The sequence below is a fragment of the Diorhabda sublineata genome, unplaced genomic scaffold (genome assembly GCF_026230105.1).
Source record: "Diorhabda sublineata isolate icDioSubl1.1 unplaced genomic scaffold, icDioSubl1.1 Dsub_84, whole genome shotgun sequence".
Lineage (NCBI taxonomy): Eukaryota > Metazoa > Arthropoda > Insecta > Coleoptera > Chrysomelidae > Diorhabda > Diorhabda sublineata.
In genome coordinates this window covers 41,684-49,096 of record NW_026614307.1, presented here as the reverse complement: position 1 = coordinate 49,096, position 7,413 = coordinate 41,684, and the positions used below count along the sequence as shown (strand labels likewise).

Here is a 7,413-nt window from a genome sequence, read left to right as displayed (position 1 = left end):
CACCTGCCGGCAAGAAGACAAACTAAACACGGTTTTATAGACACTAGCGCCCTCTGCCGGCCTGAAGCCACGCTTAACACGGTTTTAATACACACTAGCGCCACCTGCCGGCCAGAAGACAAACTAAACACGGTTTTATAGACACTAGCGCCCTCTGCCAGCCAGACGCCAAACTTGACACGAATTTACAGACACTAGCGCCCTCTGCCGGCCAGAAGACAAACTAAACACGGTTTTATAGACACTAGCGCCCTCTGCCGGCCAGACGCCAAACTTGACACGAATTTACAGACACTAGCGCCACCTGCCGGCCAGAAGCCACACTTAACACGGTTTTATAGACACTAGCGCCCTCTGCCGGCCAGACGCCAAACTTGACACGAATTTACAGACACTAGCGCCACCTGCCGGCCAGAAGCCACACTTAACACGGTTTTATAGACACTAGCGCCCTCTGCCGGCCAGGCGCCAAACTTGCACGAATTCACAGACACTAGCGCCACCTGCCGGCCAGAAGCCACACTTAACACGGTTTTATAGACACTAGCGCCCTCTGCCGGCCAGACGCCAAACTTGACACGAATTTACAGACACTAGCGCCCTCTGCCGGCCAGAAGCCACACTTAACACGGTTTTATAGACACTAGTGCCCTCTGCCGGCCAGGCGCCAAACTTGCACGAATTCACAGACACTAGCGCCACCTGCCGGCCAGAAGCCACACTTAACACGGTTTTATAGACACTAGCGCCCTCTGCCGGCCAGAAGACAAACTAAACACGGTTTTATAGACACTAGCGCCCTCTGCCAGCCAGACGCCAAACTTGACACGAATTTACAGACACTAGCGCCCTCTGCCGGCCAGAAGACAAACTAAACACGGTTTTATAGACACTAGCGCCCTCTGCCGGCCAGACGCCAAACTTGACACGAATTTACAGACACTAGCGCCACCTGCCGGCCAGAAGCCACACTTAACACGGTTTTATAGACACTAGCGCCCTCTGCCGGCCAGACGCCAAACTTGACACGAATTTACAGACACTAGCGCCCTCTGCCGGCCTGAAGCCACGCTTAACACTTTTATATAATATACCTCGAACGGCTCCTACATACAAAACATCTCCATTCAATTTTCGCAATTCATCTTTTTCGACAAGTTCTTATATCGAGCGGAATATAATTTCATACTACTTGTTTTTCATTATTATCACTAATTTAATACAACTTTTATATAATACATCTCGGACGTTCATACATCGAGCGGCGATCTAATTTCATAATACTTTTTTCCGTTATTGTTAATATTTTCATAGCACTTTTATATTATATACCTCGAACGGCTCCTACATAAAAAACAACTCCATTCAACTTTCACAATTCATCTTTTTCGACAAGTTCCTAAGTCGAGCGGAATATAATTTCATACTACTTGTTTTTCATTATTATCACTAATTTAATACAACTTTTATATAATACATCTCGGACGTTCATACATCGAGCGGCGATCTAATTTCATAATACTTTTTTCCGTTATTGTTAATATTTTCATAGCACTTTTATATAATATACCTCGAACGGCTCCTACATACAAAACATCTCCATTCAACTTTCACAATTCATCTTTTTCGACAAGTTCATATATTTAGGGAAAATCTCATTTCATAATACTTGTTTTTCATAATTATTACTATTTTCATACAACTTTTATATAATATATCTCGTACGTTCGTTCATCGAGCGGCGATCTAATTTCATAATACATTTTTTCCGTTATTGTCAATATTTTCCATAACACTTTTATATAATATACCTCGAACGGTTCCTACATACAAAACATCTCCATTCAACTTTTACAATTCATCTTTTTCGACAAGTTCATATATTTAGGGAAAATCTCATTTCATAATACTTGTTTTTCATAATTATTACTATTTTCATACAACTTTTATATAATACATCTCGTACGTTCGTTCATCGAGCGGCGATCTAATTTCATAATACATTTTTTCCGTTATTGTTAATATTTTCCATAACACTTTTATATAATATACCTCGAACGGTTCCTACATACAAAACATCTCCATTCAACTTTCACAATTCATCTTTTTCGACAAGTTCATATATTTAGGGAAAATCTCATTTCATAATACTTGTTTTTCATAATTATTACTATTTTCATACAACTTTTATATAATACATCTCGTACGTTCGTTCATCGAGCGGCGATCTAATTTCATAATACATTTTTTCCGTTATTGTCAATATTTTCCATAACACTTTTATATAATATACCTCGAACGGTTCCTACATACAAAACATCTCCATTCAACTTTCACAATTCATCTTTTTCGACAAGTTCATATATTTAGGGAAAATCTCATTTCATAATACTTGTTTTTCATAATTATTACTATTTTCATACAACTTTTATATAATACATCTCGTACGTTCGTTCATCGAGCGGCGATCTAATTTCATAATACATTTTTTCCGTTATTGTTAATATTTTCCATAACACTTTTATATAATATACCTCGAACGGTTCCTACATACAAAACATCTCCATTCAACTTTCACAATTCATCTTTTTCGACAAGTTCATATATTTAGGGAAAATCTCATTTCATAATACTTGTTTTTCATAATTATTACTTTTTTCATACAACTTTTATATAATACATCTCGTACGTTCGTTCATCGAGCGGCGATCTAATTTCATAATACATTTTTTCCGTTATTGTCAATATTTTCAATAACACTTTTATATAATATACCTCGAACGGCTCCTACACACAAAACGTCTCCATTCAACTTTCACAATTCATCTTTTTCGACAAGTTCATATATTTAGGGAAAATCTCATTTCATAATACTTGTTTTTCATTATTATCACTATTTTCATACAACTTTTATATAATACATCTCGTACGTTCGTACATCGAGCGGCAATCTAATTTCATAATACTTTTTTTCCGTTATTGTTAATATTTTCCATAACACTTTTACGTCTCGGACGGTATGAAGTTTCATAATACTTCTTTTTAATATTCATAATACATCTTTTATATATTTTCACTATACATCTTTATTAATGTTAATGTAGAAAGCGTACCGTTGTACAGCGCACATATATGTGTGGTGTATCGAAGTTGACGTCTCGTTAAATTTTAATGAACTCGTTATAATTTACGTAAAGACGTTGTATCGGTCATTCCACATTATAGTGGATTATATAGTTTTCTGAAAGGGTCCCCGTTCTCCTCCAATATATTATCGTATATTGCTAGCGGTTCCCTTTTTAGATATTATATCAATTTATCCACAAATTAAATATATATTGCGAGATCGCGAATTTAGCTAGCGTTTTACCGCGAGCGATTCATATGCGATCGTCTATAAAAATATATATAATAATATAACATTTATATTATTACACAACATTGCGATAACTCTCATTATTCCGAGCGAGAATAAAAATTTCGTTCATTATTATCTAATTGTAAACCATGTCGCTTACAATCTAGCGAAGGGTAGAGATAATGTCGAAATTCTATTCCGGTCGACGTAATTATATCTTATTTAAAATATCATTTCGATTAAATTTTAGATAAATTTATAGTCGATTCGGTGAAAATTTTATGAAATATAAGAAAAATATATTATAATATATAAAGCGTGGCGCCGAAAATTATATATTTTCAATAATAAGCGCAGCAAACACCACGCAAACGAAAAAGTAAATAACAATGTGTTTATTATATACGAGAATATAGATGAATATAAAATATTATGTGTATAAATATAAAATATATGTAATATGAAAAAACGTCATCATAATTCTCATCCTCACATTATGTGGTGGATATTGTTATTAAAACTTTTTCGATAATAGTTTTATTATATATAAAATACACAAATAGTAGTTCCCTGGTTGATCCTGCCAGTAGTCATATGCTTGTCTCAAAGATTAAGCCATGCATGTCTCAGTACAAGCCAAATTAAGGTGAAACCGCGAAAGGCTCATTAAATCAGTTATGGTTCCTTAGATCGTACCCACATCGTACAATTTGGTGACTCTGAATAACTTTTCGCTGATCGCACGGTCTCGCACCGGCGACGCATCTTTCAAATGTCTGCCTTATCAACTGTCGATGGTAGGTTCTGCGCCTACCATGGTTGTAACGGGTAACGGGGAATCAGGGTTCGATTCCGGAGAGGGAGCCTGAGAAACGGCTACCACATCCAAGGAAGGCAGCAGGCGCGCAAATTACCCACTCCCGGCACGGGGAGGTAGTGACGAAAAATAACGATACGGGACTCATCCGAGGCCCCGTAATCGGAATGAGTACACTCTAAACCCTTTAACGAGGATCAATTGGAGGGCAAGTCTGGTGCCAGCAGCCGCGGTAATTCCAGCTCCAATAGCGTATATTAAAGTTGTTGCGGTTAAAAAGCTCGTAGTCGAATCTGTGTCCCACGCCGCTGGTTCATCGTACGCGGTGTCAACTGGCGTGTCGTGGGACGTCCTGCCGGTGGGCTTAGCTCGCAAGGGCGGCCCAACTCAATCCCGCCGCGGTGCTCTTGACTGAGTGTCGAGGTGGGCCGGCACGTTTACTTTGAACAAATTAGAGTGCTTAAAGCAGGCCAAAATTTTGCCTGAATACTGTGTGCATGGAATAATGGAATAGGACCTCGGTTCTATTTTGTTGGTTTTCGGAACCCCGAGGTAATGATTAATAGGAACGGATGGGGGCATTCGTATTGCGACGTTAGAGGTGAAATTCTTGGATCGTCGCAAGACGGACAGAAGCGAAAGCATTTGCCAAAAACGCTTTCATTGATCAAGAACGAAAGTTAGAGGTTCGAAGGCGATCAGATACCGCCCTAGTTCTAACCATAAACGATGCCAGCTAGCGATCCGCCGACGTTCCTCCGATGACTCGGCGGGCAGCTTCCGGGAAACCAAAGCTTTTGGGTTCCGGGGGAAGTATGGTTGCAAAGCTGAAACTTAAAGGAATTGACGGAAGGGCACCACCAGGAGTGGAGCCTGCGGCTTAATTTGACTCAACACGGGAAACCTCACCAGGCCCGGACACCGGAAGGATTGACAGATTGAGAGCTCTTTCTTGATTCGGTGGGTGGTGGTGCATGGCCGTTCTTAGTTGGTGGAGCGATTTGTCTGGTTAATTCCGATAACGAACGAGACTCTAGCCTGCTAACTAGGCGTATTTCGACATCCCAAAGGCCCGTCGGTATTGAGTTTCGGCTCTTGCCGTTCGCGGTTTTTACTGTCGGCGTACAAATAATTCTTCTTAGAGGGACAGGCGGCTTCTAGCCGCACGAGATTGAGCAATAACAGGTCTGTGATGCCCTTAGATGTTCTGGGCCGCACGCGCGCTACACTGAAGGAATCAGCGTGTCCTCCCTGGCCGAGCGGCCCGGGTAACCCGCTGAACCTCCTTCGTGCTAGGGATTGGGGCTTGCAATTGTTCCCCATGAACGAGGAATTCCCAGTAAGCGCGAGTCATAAGCTCGCGTTGATTACGTCCCTGCCCTTTGTACACACCGCCCGTCGCTACTACCGATTGAATGATTTAGTGAGGTCTTCGGACTGAGCGCGGTGGCGTTTCGGCGTCGCCGATGCTTCGGAAAGATGACCAAACTTGATCATTTAGAGGAAGTAAAAGTCGTAACAAGGTTTCCGTAGGTGAACCTGCGGAAGGATCATTACAGAGTATTTGTTCGTTTTTAAACAAAAAATAAAAAAACGAAATCAAGTCTGTATTATTATATTATATATAATTGTGAAAGAAATTTTTCTTTTCTACAAAATAATCGAACTCTTCAAAAGAAAATTTATATATGATATAAATATATGATGTATATATATTGAAATTTTTTTTTTTTTTTTTTATAAAATTCGAACAAGTTTCGAATAATATTTAAAAAAAAAAAAGATAAATATATTTCATACGTCTATAAAATATATATCTACATATATAAATTTACAGTAAAAATAACGAAAAATTTTTATCATAGATTAGTAGAAGGAGTCGACGACGACGACGACGACGAACGACGATGACGACACAATAGTAGTAACAATATATTTTTATTATTATATATATATATATATTAACGATTGACAGAACGATCATTAACAAAATTTCTTGTTAACTAAAAACGTTCTAATATAAAGAATCGTTATTATAATAAACGAAAAATATATAGATTATTGAAACGTCGTCTGTTGTTGTTGTTGTTGTTGTTGTTGTCGTCGTGTGTGTCTGTCTTCTGTATTTTTATGGAGAAATTTTATTTCGTTTTTTTATTATTACATAAGTTTTTTATCGATCGAAGGTAATACAAAAAAATTTCGACAATATTATATGTGATGATGATTATGTGAGATGATAAGACATTTTCTTCATCCGGGTACCTAAACGAAACTTTTAAGCACGTGTCGATTCTTTCGATATGTATAAAAATTCGTTTTAGAAATAATATTTCACGTATTATTTCGAAGGTGTTCGAAGATTTACGCCCGACCGTGTCGAAATTTGTATAAAACTTTCAAGATTAAAAAACTTGTAATAATTAAGAGGAATATATCGTGCGAGATATCTGTCTATGCGCGCCTCGTTTGTAATAAAACATGTGCAGCGGTTAAAATTTATCGGATATTTTTAAGTACGATATTATAATTTCTCTAAAATTTATATATAATTACCATTTAATAAATAATATATATATATATATATATATATATATATTATATAAATGTCGTTAGATAATTCTATACGCGTATAAAATATTATAATATTATTATTAATTTAATAATCAAATATTAAAAATACGACGAATAGAATATGAGAAAACGACATAATAAAATGATTACCCTGAACGGTGAATCACTTGGCTCGTGGGTCGATGAAGAACGCAGCTAATTGCGCGTCAACTTGTGAACTGCAGGACACATGAACATCGACATTTCGAACGCACATTGCGGTCCTCGGATACTCGTTCCCGGACCACTCCTGACTGAGGGTCGTATCAATTTAAAAGACTGCTTAGAATTTAAAATTTTTCAATTTATTATAGAAAAATAAATGACTAAGCGTGTTGGATGTGTGAGACACAATAACGCACACTAAAAGAAAACACACGCACATACTATAAACTTGTGCGTATTTTTTTTTTGTGCGGCATCCTAAAATGCGAAAAGCAGCGTAAATTTTTTATAGAAAAAATTTGCGCAATTTTTGAACACAACGACGCTATTACTACCATAAATTGATCGTGTGTATTTTTATATGAAATACATAAAATTTGTTTGGTAGAGTTATATTTACGTATATATAGTCGATAAATAAGTGTATATATTATATATATTTAAAATGATAACGCGGTCG

General features: G+C 37.4%; 1 non-coding gene and 1 pseudogene across 1 annotated transcript; both read left to right on the top strand.

Annotated features, from left to right (window-relative positions):
- Positions 1 to 3,925: 3,925 nt before the first annotated feature.
- On the top strand, positions 3,926 to 5,731 carry LOC130452337 (small subunit ribosomal RNA; annotated as a pseudogene).
- A 1,165-nt stretch (positions 5,732 to 6,896) lies between these two features.
- Positions 6,897 to 7,052, top strand: LOC130452333 (5.8S ribosomal RNA). Its single transcript, XR_008910953.1, has one exon. It is a non-coding gene; the product is annotated as a 5.8S ribosomal RNA (ribosomal RNA).
- The last annotated feature ends 361 nt before the right edge of the window (positions 7,053 to 7,413 follow it).